The sequence below is a fragment of the Moschus berezovskii genome, chromosome 9 (assembly GCF_049115385.1).
Source record: "Moschus berezovskii isolate FMDL1 chromosome 9, NW_MosBer_1.0, whole genome shotgun sequence".
NCBI lineage: Eukaryota > Metazoa > Chordata > Mammalia > Artiodactyla > Moschidae > Moschus > Moschus berezovskii.
This window is the reverse complement of record NC_142468.1, coordinates 26,554,840-26,569,273: the sequence shown is the minus strand read 5'-3', so window position 1 is coordinate 26,569,273 and position 14,434 is coordinate 26,554,840. Positions and strand designations below refer to the sequence as shown.

Sequence of the window (14,434 nt, the reverse complement as noted above, 5' to 3'; positions counted from 1 at the left end):
CTGTTAGATATTCTTAAAACTTCCCCTATCACCCAACTCAACCATGTGGGACCTTAGTTCCCCAACAAGGGATCAAACCTGTGCCCCCTGCACTGAAAGGCAAAATCATAACCACTGGACCACCAGGAAAGTCCCCTCAACCAGCATTTTTTCAGCACCATATGTGAGCCAGACCCTGAGTTAAGCACCCATGGGCACCAGACAAATATCTCTTCTTCAAGGAACTCATAATCTAGAGGAAAGCCACACCTGTATACAAGCAGCCACGGTACCATGTGAAAAGTGACAGCATAAGAACTCAGAGGAGAGTGAGGTGTCTTCCTGGGTTAGGGAAGAGGGAAAGAATCAAAGTGGTTATGTTTGATCAGGGACTTTAGTGGTATGTGTGTGAAAGTTCAAGGCCAAGGAAAGGGAAAACGATATTCTAGGCCTAGAAAACAATAGAAGAAAAGTCATGGAGGCATGAAAATGCACCCCAAGTTTAAACAGTCACAAGCATCTAATGTGGGATAAATGGGAACTTCCCTGGTGGTTCAGTGGTTAAGACTCTGAGCTCCCAACACAGGGCACATGGTTCAATCCCTGGTCAGGGAACTAAGACTCTGCATGCCACTCACTGTGGCCAGAAAAAAAAAAAATTGCATCCCAATGTGGGGTTAATGGAGAGGGAATGAAGCTTGGAAAGAAGGTTAGAACAAGTTGCAAAGGTCCCTGTCTGCCTGTTTAAACTTTATTTGGGGGCAACAGGGAACCATTAAGGATTTTCAAGCAGTTGAATGACTCAGTCAGTCTCATGTTTTTAAAAATAATTCTGAGATTGGGTTAGGAAGACAGACTGGAGGCCAATTATTCAAACATGAGATAAGAATAGGGACAGTGGAAATTGAAAGAAACAAACTAACTTGAAATTGTTAGAGAAAAAATGAATAGGAGCTGGCAGCCAACAGAATGCAGAAGTGTGAAAAGAAGAAAAACTACAAAGTTGCTGAGGTTCTTACTTGGGAGGATGGTGACAACATGAACTTAGCTATGAAAAGGGGCAGAAGAGTAGGTCTGGGGGCAAAGAAGGGGACTGAGAAGCCCTGTTGCTACATGGAGTGTTTGGACCTCTTGCTACAGCCAAATGGAGACTGCTAGTAGACAGCTTGGAGGCAGACCTGGAACTGAGAGAGGAGACTGGGGCCAGAGATACAGATTTGGATGCACTGGCCACCCCCATAGTTACAAACCGGTAGAGAGGAAGGAGATGTGGGTTTGATCCCTGGGTTACGAAGATACCCTGGAGGGATGGCAACGCACTCCAGTATTCTTGCCTGGAGAATCCCATGGACAGAGGAGTCTGATGGGCTAAGTCCATAGGGTCACCAAAAGTCAGACATGACTGAAGAGACTTAAGCACAGTACAGAGAGGTAGAAACAGAAAAACCAGAAAGATGCAATGGTAAGCAAGCTGGGAGGAGAGAAAAGGATGCCAAGAGAGGGCATAGTTTCAAAGCAAGAGTGGTTACCAGTCAAATATTGCAGAGAACCTGGGACTTGGGTCTGGAAGGAGGCCACTGTGTCTGACAATATCAGACCCCTTCGAACAGCGACGTGGAGAGCTGCCTATGACAGAGGGTATACTGTATAATACTAATCAGCATCTTCATCCTCAGATGTCAAAGAACTATTTCAGAAACAGGATTCAGAACATTGATTATTAACAGCTAATCAGGGAACTCAAGCCTATAAGGTAAATCATTGAAAATATATGGAAACACATAAAGGTATACAGCTTATTATATCTCTAAATTCAGATCATTAAGGATGTAGGATAAAAGAAAAAGTCTTAGAATTAAGACCTGTGGAATACTGATGTATATACAAATATGATGGGTGTGGTGACTCCAGGCAAGCACTCTAGAAAAATATACCAGGGTTCAGCTTTGATCCTCTAGGTATGTAATTTAGGGTAATTAAACTTCTCTAAGACTGATTTTTTCATCTAATTAGGATGATAATAGAAATAACAAATACATATAAAAACTCTCAGCATAGTGCCAGCACATAATAAATGTTGAATTAGAATAACTCATTATTCTAATTATGCAATTATAGTAATGTTTCATTATTATATTATGATAATATTTCATTAGTCTTTACTTTTTTAATCAATAACTATTTTTGAGTCACTCCCGTCCACGTACCAAGCATGACTCTAGGTGCTGGGAAAATTAATTTAAAAAAAGAGCGCAATCCTGTTCCCCATCACAAGAAGCATGGCCTAAAGGTGTAGAAGGCAAGTGGTCAATTAAAAAACAAGATGATCCTTCCTGTAACAAAACAATGAGAAAGGTGCTCAAAAATATGCAGGAGGAAGCACTCGGTGCTGCCCCAGGTCCTGGGGAAGGAGAGGGGCTGCCAGATGAGGTAACATTCAGTCATTACAAGAAAATCTGAAGCAATTTAAAGGATAATAATAAACATTAAGGTGCCACCACACACACACACCACTGAAAAAATATGTCAGAAAAGAAGGTTCTTTGCCCAAGGGCAAACAGCAAGAGAAAAGGAGCTGGAAGCAACCCAAACTCTTGTCATTCAGCTCAAGGAGATATTTTGGCTGAAATAATCATCATGTAATATTTACACCCTTACCCCTTGAGCTTGGGCTCCACGTTCTACAAAGCAACATCTCTCGCCTCTCCTCTAAAAGTCTACAGTTTAAAAATAGGTAACTAATAAATGGACAAATTGAAGAACTTTGATGACAAACTCCCTGCTTAAGGTAGAGCTCTCAAAGGAACAATTTTCAAGATCAGTTCAGTCCCAAAGGTGAGGATGTTAACAGATTTTGTCCTTCCCTTTGAAAACAACAAATATCGAGGAGAAATATTAAAACTGCATGGTTTGGTTTCTTAAAAAGCCAAAAATAGAACTATTCAGCAATATACTGGGGTAACTTCTGAGTATATACCCAAAAGAAGGGAAAGCAAACTCTGGAAGAGATGTTCGCATATCCATATTCATAGCAGCATTAATCACAATGGCCAAGAATGGCAGCAACTCAGGTGCCCATCAATAGATGAACAGATAAAGATGTGAAAAAATACATACAATTGAATATCATTCAGGAAGGGAATTCTGACCCATATGACAACATGGGTGAACTTTGAAAACATACTAAGTGAAATAAGCCAGTCACAAAAGAATAAATACAGTATTACTTGATTCTATCAGTATTTACATGCGGCATGTAGAGTGCGCAAATACATAGAGACAGAAAGTAAAGTGGCGGTTGCTAGGTGATTCATGGGAGTTAGTGTTTAGTGGGTACAGAGTTTGAGTTTTGGAAAATGAGAAACATTCTGGACATGGATGGTGATGATGGTTATACAACAATGAGCATGTGCTTATGTCACTGAAAGTGAAAGTCGCTCAGCCGTGTCCGATTCTTTGCAACCCATGGACTGTACAGTCCACGGGATTCTCCAGGCCGGAATACTGGAGTGGGCAGCCTTTCCCTTCTCCAGGGGATCTTCCCAACCCAGGGATCAGACCCAGGTCTCCCACACTGCAGGCAGATTCTTTACCACCTGAGCCACAAGGGAAGCCCTATGTCACTGAACTGAGCACTTAAAATAGTTAAAGTGAAAAAAAAAATAGTTAAAGTGGTAACTTTTATGCTATATATGCTTTTAGTAATTTAAAAAATTGAATGGCTGCCATGCTCACTAAGGGCTTCCCTGGTGGCTCAGAGGTAAAGAATCCGCCTGCAATGCAGGAGATGCAGGTTCGATCCCTGGGTTGGGAAGATTCCCTGGAGGAGGGCATGGCAACCTACTCCAGTATTCTTGCCTGGAGAATCCCACAGACAGAATCCCACAGATCCCATAGTAATCCCCTGGTGGGTTACTGTCTATAGGGTCACAAAGAGTCAGACATGCCTGAAGTGACTGAGCATGCACACATGCATGCTCATTAAATACCTGTTCTTTATCATTTCAGGGCAAATAAAAATATCTTGTTTCTGACATTTAGATGCAATGCCATCTGAAGAGGGGATAAGAGACTGAGCCCGAGCATATTAGAAAGCTCTTCATCCAAAGGAGCAGTATCCAGTTACCATTCCCTGGGAATGGACACCTTTGTGACCCACTAAGAAGGTGGCTTTGTTGGCAGCTATCATCTGACAAGTTTTAATTAAAATAATCCCAGTGTACCAGCATCGCCCCACTAGGGATCGACTGTCAAAGTGCACATTCCAAAAATTACTAACCGAATTTCTATGTGTAAAATCATTAGGCAGAGCTTTATGTAAGACCTGTGACTATAATTCATATCAAATTATAATCTGATAAAATACAATTCAAATCAGTTCTTGCTCTTAAGATACATCTTGTTGAATAATAGATGGACATAAGGAAATGGAAACCCACTCCAGTATTCTTGCCTGGAGAATCCCATGGACAGTCCATGGGGTCGCAAAAGAGTTGGACACAACTGAGCAACTAACACTTTTCAAGAACAGCTAAATAGTGACAGAAGAAGTATATAATTATGTTCAAATTAAGCAGTATATGTAACTAGCCCTTTAACAAACTTGGATAAGGGAGAGATTACTTGGGCCAGGAATGTTCCAGGAAGACTGACGTAAAGGACTCTGGGAGAAATGTTCAGGACTTGGAAAGTATGTCTCAGGTCATATGCTGCTGCTGCTAAGTCACTTCAGTCATGTCTGACTCTGTGCAACCCCACAGACGGAAGCCCACCAGGGTTCCCCGTCCCTGGGATTCTCCAGGCAAGAACACTGGAGTGGGTTGCCATTTCCTTCTCCAATGCATGAAAGGGAAAAGTGAAAGTGAAGTCACTCAGTCATGTCCTACTCTTAGCAACCCCATGGATTGCAGCCTACCAGGCTCCTCCATCCATGGGATTTTCCAGGCAAGAGTAATGGAGTGGGGTGCCATTGCCTTCTCCACATATGCTTATATATGCACTGAATTTTTCTTAAAGGATACACAGGATACGGTTGACATTGCTAACTTTTTAGGAGTAGGACTGAAGGGAGGGGAAGAAAGACTTCTACTTTTCACTGCGTTCCCTTGTACAGAGTGGATACACTTTTCAACCATTCACTTCAATAATTTTAAAAGTTCCTTTTTAAAATGATAACCAAAAAGTGTTAAAAAGTGGGCTCTAATCAGCAAATTGAAAACATTTCTAATTACAGAAGGTCTGTATTGTGTCTTAATTTTTATCACATAATGGAGATGTTGTGAGAATGACCTAAAAGTAAAGGTACAAAGCACAGAGAACTAACTGCACATTTGAGGCTTTACCTCAAAACAGATGAGTCACTCACAATAAAACACCTTTCTGGTATTACCTGCCTGAGTCGATTCCAAATCAACTCCTCAATGAAAACAAAAAAATAGTAGCCCACAGTACATTTGATAAGACATAGCCCCATCTCACTATATGGCTTTTTCATTCTTCTAGTAGCTCCGATCAAAACCAGCTGAATCATCCCTGACTTACTCTTTTTCTCCCATCTTCTGTATCCAAGTTCCATCAACTCTACCTAACTGATTCATCCAGAAGCCAGCTGCATCTCTCCACCCCCACCACCATCACACCGGGTCTACATCGCTACCCTGGACCACTTGCAGTAGCTTTCATTTCACTCCCCTACAATCAATCTTCCATAGGACAGCCAGAAAAATTCTCCTAAAACACCAATATGAACAAGTCACTCCCTGCCCACAACTTCCTGTGACTTCCAATTGTAGGGCTGAAACCCAAAGTTGTCACCTGGTTGCAAAGCCTGCATGATCCAGACCCAATTCCCCCCCAATATTACATCCTGTGCTCCCCTCTGGCTCCCTCCACTCCAGTCATACTGGCTTCCTGCCACTCCATGGACATAGCAGTGACACCCGTCTCTGGACCTTCCCGCTCAACCTGAATCTCTTCCCCGCAAACATCTTCATTCCTGTTCTTTGTTTCATTTGGGTCTCAACTCAACGGAAAATTCAGAGAGGCCCTTCCCAGCCATCTAACACCAAATAGTAGAATCACCTCCCTCTCTTTCTCTTCGCACTATTTTTTCTTTTATATCACCTAAAATTATGATAGATGTTCATCTGCAATCTGTTGTTTAGTACCTGTCTCACCCAACTAGAATGTGCTCCATGATGTCAGACTATTTTTTATCATCTTCACCGCTGTATCCCCTGGGCCTAAAATATGTCTGGCAAGTAACTGAGAGCTCATTAAGTATTTGTTGAAGACTGAAGTAAGCACAAATCAAGGCATGCAGGATCACTGGACAAAAAGAGGTTCTTGAAGCCCAAAATGAGACATATGCATAATAACACCCAGTAAATTTGGGGTAAGAGACTGAAGAAGCCAAAACATCAATTAATAGACATATAAATCCATCACTTATCTATAGCATGCTGGGAATCCACATGTATGCTTGACACTACTTTGTAACATCATCTGTGTAGAAGCTGAAGGGCCACTCTTAAGGTTTTGTGGCTAAAGAGTGAATACTGTAACAACTTTTCTTCTCCTTTTCTCCAGGAGAAAGAAAGCAATTACTATCTCAACCAGAAGGCCCAGAATATTCAACTATTCCACTGAGAAGATCTGGACAAAGTCCCAGCCTTGAAATAAGGAAACTGACTGAAGTCAAGTTCTACCACACATTCAGGGATTTTGGACAAACGCTTGTATGTTTCTGATCCTGTTTCCTTGACTGTTCCCTGTCTCGTCACATGGTCATTGTAGAATAAAATAAAGCGACACACTTAACAAAGGCCTCCTGAAAACTAAGTGAACCATATATCATGTGTGGTCATCATCTTGTACTGGCTGATCTTAGTTCACATTCCCTTTGCTGCCGCCAGTGAGCTCTGTCTAAACAAGGATCTGATCAGGTCTCTCCTCTGCTCAAAATGCTTATCGATTTCAATTTGAACCTTCAATGGTTCAACTTCTTCACACACTAAACTCATACCATCTTTAGGGTCACATATCTAGCCCATTCCTGGACTGTGGTCTATACTCCAGGCACAGAGAACTACTCCTCTTCTCCTAATCTAATCACACTCTATTGCACGTCTCTGACAGGCTGTGTGCTAGGGTCCCATCCGCGCCCATTCTCCCTTCTTCCATCAGGAAAACCCCAGACACTCTCCAGCCTAAATCAGACTCTTCCCCAGTGGGGCTATTTCTCAGGTGTCCTGTAAAATCACTGTTTGCAAGTCCTTTCCCCACCAGACCAGTGAGTCTCCACTGGACACCTTTTTATGTCCTCAGGATATGACAGGGTAATGCATACAGTAGGTATCCAACATTTGCTCTTTCTAAATATTTATCAGGTGGCTCTCTCAGGCCTTTCCAGCTCTAAGGCTCTATGACTTATGGCTTGGAGTCAGTATTATGAAAGGCCTTTTCTAACTCTTTCACCCTGAAGGAAATATTCAGGAAGGTGAAACTGACTGATCACTCCTTAGTTCTCAACAGAACTGAGAACTCCCAGATGTTCAAGCTGGATTTAGAAAGGCAAAGGAACCAGAGATCAAATTGCCAACACCTGTTGGATCATAGAAAAGGCAAAGAATTCCAGAAAAGCATCTACTTCTGCTTCATTGACTATACTAAAGCCTTTGACTGTGTGGATCACAACAAATTGTGGACAATTCTTCAAGAGATAGGAATACCAGACCACCTGACCTGCCTCTTGAGAAATCTGTATGCATATCAAGAAGCAACAGTTAGAATCTGACATGGAGCAATGAACTGGTTCCAAATTGGGAAAGGAGTAGGTCAAGGCTGTATATTGTCACCCTGCTTATTTAACTTCTATGCAGAGTATATCATGCAAAATGCTGGGCTGGATGAAGCACAAGCTGGAATCAAAATTGCTGTGATAACCTCAGATATGCAGATGATACCACCCTTATGGCAGAAAGCAAAAAGGAACTGAAGTGTCTCTTGATGAAGGTGAAAGAGGAGAGTGAAAAAGCTGGCTTAAAACTCAACATTCAAAAAATGAAGATCATGGCATCAAATTCCATCACTTCATGGCAAATAGATGGGGAAACAATGGAAATAGCGAGAGAATTTATTTTCTTGGACTCCAAAATCCCTGCAGATGGTGACTGCAGCCATGAAATTAAAAGACACTTGCTTCTTGGAAGAAAAGCTATGACCAACCTAGATAGCATATTAAGAAGCAGAGACATTACTTTGTCAACAAAGGTCCATCTAGTCAAAGCTATGGTTTTTCCAGTAGTCATGTATGGATATGAGAGTTGGACCGCAAAGAACGCTGAGCACAGAATTGATGCTTTTGAACTGTGGTGTTGGAGAAGATTCTTGAGAGTCCTATGGACAGCAAGGAGATCAAATCAGTCAATCCTAAAAGAAATCAGTCCTGAATATTCATTGGAAGGACTGATGCTGAAACTGAAGCTCCAAAACTTTGGCCACCTGATGCAAAGCACCAACTCATTAAAAAAAGACCCTGATGACGGGAGGGAGATGGGAGGGAGGTTGGGGAGGGAGGGGACATGGGTGTACCTATGGCTGATTCTTGTTGATGTCTGACCAAAAACCACAAAATTCTGTAAAGCAATTATCCTTCAATTAAAAAAAATAAAAGACCCTGATGCTGGGAAAGATTGAAGGCTGGAGGAGAAGAGGAGGATAGAAGATGAGGCAGTCGGATAGTATCACCAAATCAATGGACATGAGCTTGAGCAAGCTCCAGGAGATGGTGAAGGACAGGGAAGCCTGGTGTGCTGCAGTCCATGGGGTCGAAAAAGAGTCGGACACAGCTGAGCAACTTAACAACAACAACAAAGGGGCTGCTGGAAACAGGCCGAAAGTGAGCAGAGGAACAGAGTGAGGCTAGAAGTCCCTTTCCAGTCCTCGTAAGTTATGTCTTCAAGGTATGCTTCATTTTGAGGTGCTTTGAATTCTCAAGTGAGCCACACCCATATTTACATCTGGTATAAATGGAAATGATTTTCAACCTATTTTCAGGATTATCCAAGTTTCTCCTTTTCATGATGGAGGAAACTCTTGAGCTGAACATAATTCAAAGCAATCATTGTTCTTTAGCTGTCAAGGTGCCCTGTTATTCTTTTCATAAATATCCTGGATGATCTGAGCCCAGTTCATCACAAAGTCTTTTTTTTTTTTAGCCCTGTACCTTTTCAGTTGCTAAATTTATAGCATTCAAATGAAAAGACGAAAGGAAGCCCCACTTTTGCCCCCACTGCTAACATGATACGTGTCTCGGTTTTAATTGCCCTTGTAATTATACCCTTGGCCAGGTCTGCACAGGTATAATGTAGAAATTAAACATTATGGCAAAGCCTGAAAAGGCCTCGCTGAGGTAGGAAGACACGACAGCTTTGTAATATCTCTAGTTACCAGGAAAAGGCAAAAGAAAGATGAAAAGGAGGCCTGGGAATGTCATAAGCTAGCTAGATGGCAATCCACTGAGGAAGCATTTTCTGTCTGTGACCCCCTCTAAGACTGTGAGCTGGAAGGCTCGGAATTCCCTGGTGGTTTGATAGTCAGCTAAGGCTGGATGAAAATGGAAGAAGGTGGAGTGCCTGGCTTGTGAGTTAAGAAATAAGCACAGCAATAAAGGAAACACGCTATGACATTTTCTAAATATTTACCAAGGGGAGTTGACAATTCAGTGAGTGCAGCCAGACCTGACAGCGAATTCTCCTGACTGCCTCCTACACCTTCCCTCAATCACCATCTCCATCTCTGAAACCAGGTAACCTTCACCTCCGGGGGTGTTAGAGGGAAAACTGCCTCTCTGTGATAAACCCAGCAAATGCTACATGATGATTCTGGCACACAGACCACTGCATTTACTCTTTCTCCCCAGATTTCTTATCTAAAGCAGAGGAGTAACTGAACAGCTATCTGTAAAAAAACAAAAACAAAAACTAAGTCGATATAAACTACTTTTAAGATAAAATATTTCTTTCCATGGTAATTTTCAACTAGTCATATTCTTATGATTCCAGCACCCAGTATCCATGAACTTCCCTACCGGTCCTCATTCCAAAACTAAATTTCTCATCAGCCCACACAGCAGAGTTACTTTCATCCTTGATCCTCCCAAGTCAATTGATAAATGTTAATCTGCAGGTCAAGGTTATTTTTAAAATTATGAAGAAATGTACTTTATATCACTCTAAACTTCCCACTGGTCACGTTTCCTACCATTTCAGGTCTTGAACAGAGAGCATAATTTTGTGTTTGATTTTGAAATTTGGAACAACATACTTCAAGAGCAATTTAGCGACTGTGTTTAGATTAAAACAGGTATTTGACAGTCCCAATAACTCTCTATGGTCTTTTCCTTCTCCACTGCTCCAGAAATGCTACATAATTATTTGTCTTAAAATCTGTATCCACTCAAGATATTAATACCTATTGTGCAAAAATGCATACATCTGTACACCCAACAGGCGATGGGGAGGTTATGGAGCAGTTTAGAGTTGAATGCCCCTTCATGTCTTTTATCCTATCTCCAATACCTTTTAAAGATTTTGCTAGGATGGAAGTATTGGACATGAAAATATACCCTCTCACAATCTCTCTCATAGGAAAGAAAACGGCAGTGGTTTAATATTAGGCAGAACTTCAGGAAATAAACCCAATACTGGCCTTGAGAGGGAGAAAGGAAAGAAACAGACTAAAATGATAAGAAGCAGGGAAGGTCTGTACCACCACTGCACATAAATCATCAGGTACATTACCACTGGGTCTCACCTTTAAGCAAACAGCTACACAAATAGAAGGCTAGACTCAGTGACCTCCAAGGTCCCTTCCCAGTCCAACAGTGTTGCCTCATGAATTTTTTATAATTATCTTCTGTCCTATCACCCTGTCCCCATGCATCATCAAGCCCTCCTGGCCACGTCCACGACTGAAAGGAAAATCTGTTTTCAAAAAAAATCCATGCTTTGACTACTGCCAAAATTACAGTTCCGTCCTTGAAACAATGACGGGCACATAATGGGCATGGCTAAATACCTCTGAGCAAGTGAGTCTCCAATGCCTTCAGCAGTATATATATATTTTTAAAACAGGATGTAAATAGCTTATTTTAACATTGATACCTGCCCTTCCTCAAAGTGTTGACTGATATTCATGATTATTTTGTTCCTGCAAAACAGATCTTCCGGAAAGTGGCCACCGTGTGAGAGAGAGAACCCAGGTGATTCGAAAGTGAGCCTTGGGGGCTTTGCAGGTTTGGTCCAGAATAGCAAGCTTCATCCTGCTAGGGTTGGAGGATCTCCCGTGGAGGACAAGTCAGCAGTGGCTTACCATTGGGGAAGGGGACACTGGCGGGAACAGTGCGGGAGGTGGCCCGTCCCTTCAGCAATATTTTTAAAGCTTCTCTGATATATGCAGAATTATCACCCAAGGTCTGGAGAGTGAAAAACTGTGAAGCTAATAGACAACCCTATAACCAGCTCTTTCCACCTTGTACTTCTATATCCACTGCTGACTGCCAAACCTCAAAAAGAAGGTTGACCAGCAGAGTCTGAATCCTAGCCCCACCACTCATCAACTGTGTGATGTGAGGCAAACTGTTTAATCTCCTTGAACCTGTTTTCTCACTTGTAAAACGCTAATAATATGAGCCACCTTGCAGAGTGACAACTGAGTAGGAGGATGATACAAAGAAAAGTCTGAGTGTTCATTTACTCAATCTCTCATTCATTCAGCAAAGATTAACTGAGTGTCCACCACAGCCAGGTACCGGTTAGGCATTGGTTTGGTATGCAAAAAACAGGAAAAAAAAAAAAAGTCCATTACTTTTATTTACTAAAAACAGCCAGAACTGTGGCAGATTCGTCAGATTTTTAATTTAGTTCAACACTTTCATTCACAGCTACTTTGCCTAAAACAATCATTTTTAGCTTGTCATATAGGATCCCAGGTGGGAGTATGCCTCCAGCCAACCTTTACCTACCCTGAAGATAACCATCTAGCAGGTGTTCTGCTAAAAGACACCTTCAGAACACTTGGAAGAAGCAATGACCAGAGCAAAAGGCGGTATTCCAGCTCTCAGCAGAGCAAGCCACTCAGGAAAACTTGATACGCCTGTGCACCCAGGCCCGTCCTGGATGCCTGGAAGGTTTGGGGTGCTTTCAATTCCACAAGCAGACTGAGTCTTCCGAGAATTGGGATTAACAGGACTGGCTCATCCCCAGTCATTGTGACTGGACCACCTATAAAGCTAAGGGTTAGAGCTAAGGGGCAGGGTTGTCTAAAGGCCACCTTTTTTTAGTATAGGGCTGCCGTCTTTCAGCTATACTTAACTTCAGGGTTTGATAAAGTTCTGTGTAAATGACCCACCTCTGAGAAGTCAGGTGGTCTCAAGGCTGGTGGGCTTTTCTTCAATGTGAGCTTAATATTCCTTTTTCTAATTAGCCCACAGCCTCTGGGCAAGTACAAGCCTAGCTGTGCTGGGTACTGAGCATTCAGCACTCTTAAATATTTTGCATTTATAAAAAAAAAAAAAAGAGTTGCCCAAGACATTCTGGAACCCAGGTCTCCTAGCAAAAGAGTTAAAGTCTGAAACTGGTATAGGAAATGACCTGTTTTAGGTCATAGGATGAGAGGGTGATCAAAGAGGGAATTCTAGAATAAAATTTGGTACCAACTGTGAAACTAAGAATCGGGTAGCAGATAGTACCCGATCTTGATCTGCAGACTCCTCTCATTCAAGAACCACCTGAATCACTTCCCTTAGGAACTGAAGTATATAGATCGTGACTAACTCTCTGCTGTGGGTCTTGCACTGCTGCCTCCTACCTAGAAGTGACAGCCTAGACTCTCGGCACAGGAGTTCTGGGTGCAAAAATACTGTCACTATATATTCACCACTACCACCCCCATCTGAAGCATCTAAGAAACTAAACTATGTCTTCTTTTCATTTTCCTTCAGCGTGTTATTATTAACTCCTGGCGCCTCTAACTGCTCACTGAAAACAGTGGTTTGGATATTAATAGGCTGAAAAATCAAGAACCCTACCTGGGGCTCGTTGTCACGGAAACGGTACTCAAGTCCGCCGCTACTTCCCCACCCTTGGAAGTCTGGGCGAGTTGGTGGAAGTTGGGGATTGTTTTAACGCTGTTAATTTCTCCCACTTTCTGCTGTTTCTCAGGGCCAAGTTGTTGGAGAAAGAGAAACTGGAGAGGCGGGTGACTGTAGAGTGTAGCAGCTTGAAAGAGTGGAATTCTTTAGGAGTGGAAGGGGAAGGGTCTTTGGAGGATGGCTTGGGCCACGCTGAGCTCCTCTCCTTGGGGCTGCACCCGGCCCCTCCGCTGCCCTTCTCTCCCTGCCTGAGCGCGGAGCTGCCAGCAGCGCGCAGACAAGTTCCCCAGAAGGGAATCTGAGCAGCCCCAGGGCTGAGAAGCCCAGCAGAGAGGGAAGCGGGGAGGTCGGACAGGCTAAAGGCAGAACCCTCTTCGTCCCCATGCCAGGGTTCTGGGGGAGGCAGCCCCGGGACCAGAACACGCATCCCGCTCACCGCCCTCCCAGCGCCCCCGGGCGATGCTCCAGGATCCGGCTCTCCAAAGCAAGCGCCCAGCTCGCTAAGCGCCTCCGAAACCCACGCGGATTCCCGCGCCCCGGGGCGATCTCTGCCGCAGCCGCCAGGGCCTCCCGCGGCTCTACGCCCGGCACCCAGGGCTGGGCCCCCACCCGGTCCCCTGGGCGCCGTGCGTCACGCGCCCCCTGGGCCCAGCGCCTCCTCTGCGCTCGCGCCGCGCGCCCCAGCCTCGCGCATCCGCACCCGCGCCCAGCTCCCTCCGGCCGCCGGGCCCTCCGGGGACTCACCTGCGCTGGGGCTGTAGCGGCGGCCACCCCGAGCCCGGGGGCGGCAGCGGCGGCGGCGCAGGGGGAGGAGGGCAGCGCGGGGCTCCTGGCACAGCGGCCGCCGGGCGCCTGGTGCTGCCGAGCCGCGGACCCGCCCAGAGATATAAATAACATTATCTGAGGAGGGACATTCCTGCCGGGGGACATCGCTGCTGCCGGGACCAGATAGTCCCGCGGCGGGGGCGGAGAGGCGGGGCCGCAGCCTCCCGCAGCGCCAGGCCCAGCCCCCGCCTTCCCCACCCACTCCCGCACCTGCCAATCAGCCTCCGAGCCCCGGGCCACCTGCCCGGCCTCCGCGCGGCTCCCCCGGCCAGCCTCCGCCTCCCAGAGGACGGCCCGAGTCCGAACCACCCGAAGCCGGAGCGGCCCGCAGCGCCCCCATCGCCGCTCACCTCCCCTCGCCGCGCGCTCCCCCGAGCCCCCTGCAGCTGGGAAGAGATTTGGCTGCAGCTCCGGCCTAATTCGTGCACTCAGAGCGGCAAGCCTGGCCAGGAAAATGAGCCCTCCAACCTTTCCCAG

The 14,434-nt window shown here is 44.6% G+C and overlaps 1 protein-coding gene across 2 annotated transcripts in view; it reads right to left on the bottom strand.

Moving 5' to 3' along the window:
* SPTB (spectrin beta, erythrocytic) overlaps positions 1–14,058 on the bottom strand; it is a 127,554-nt gene extending 113,496 nt beyond the window's left edge. Inside the window, exon 1 of one of the 2 annotated variants that reach the window (XM_055436859.2) lies at positions 13,877–14,058. The gene's annotated coding sequence lies outside the window, so the exon portion shown is untranslated. Of the gene's footprint in view, positions 1–13,069; positions 13,652–13,876 lie in introns of those variants that run through there. The other variant, XM_055436860.2, reaches the window with a different exon arrangement.
* Between the last annotated feature and the right edge of the window lie 376 nt (positions 14,059–14,434).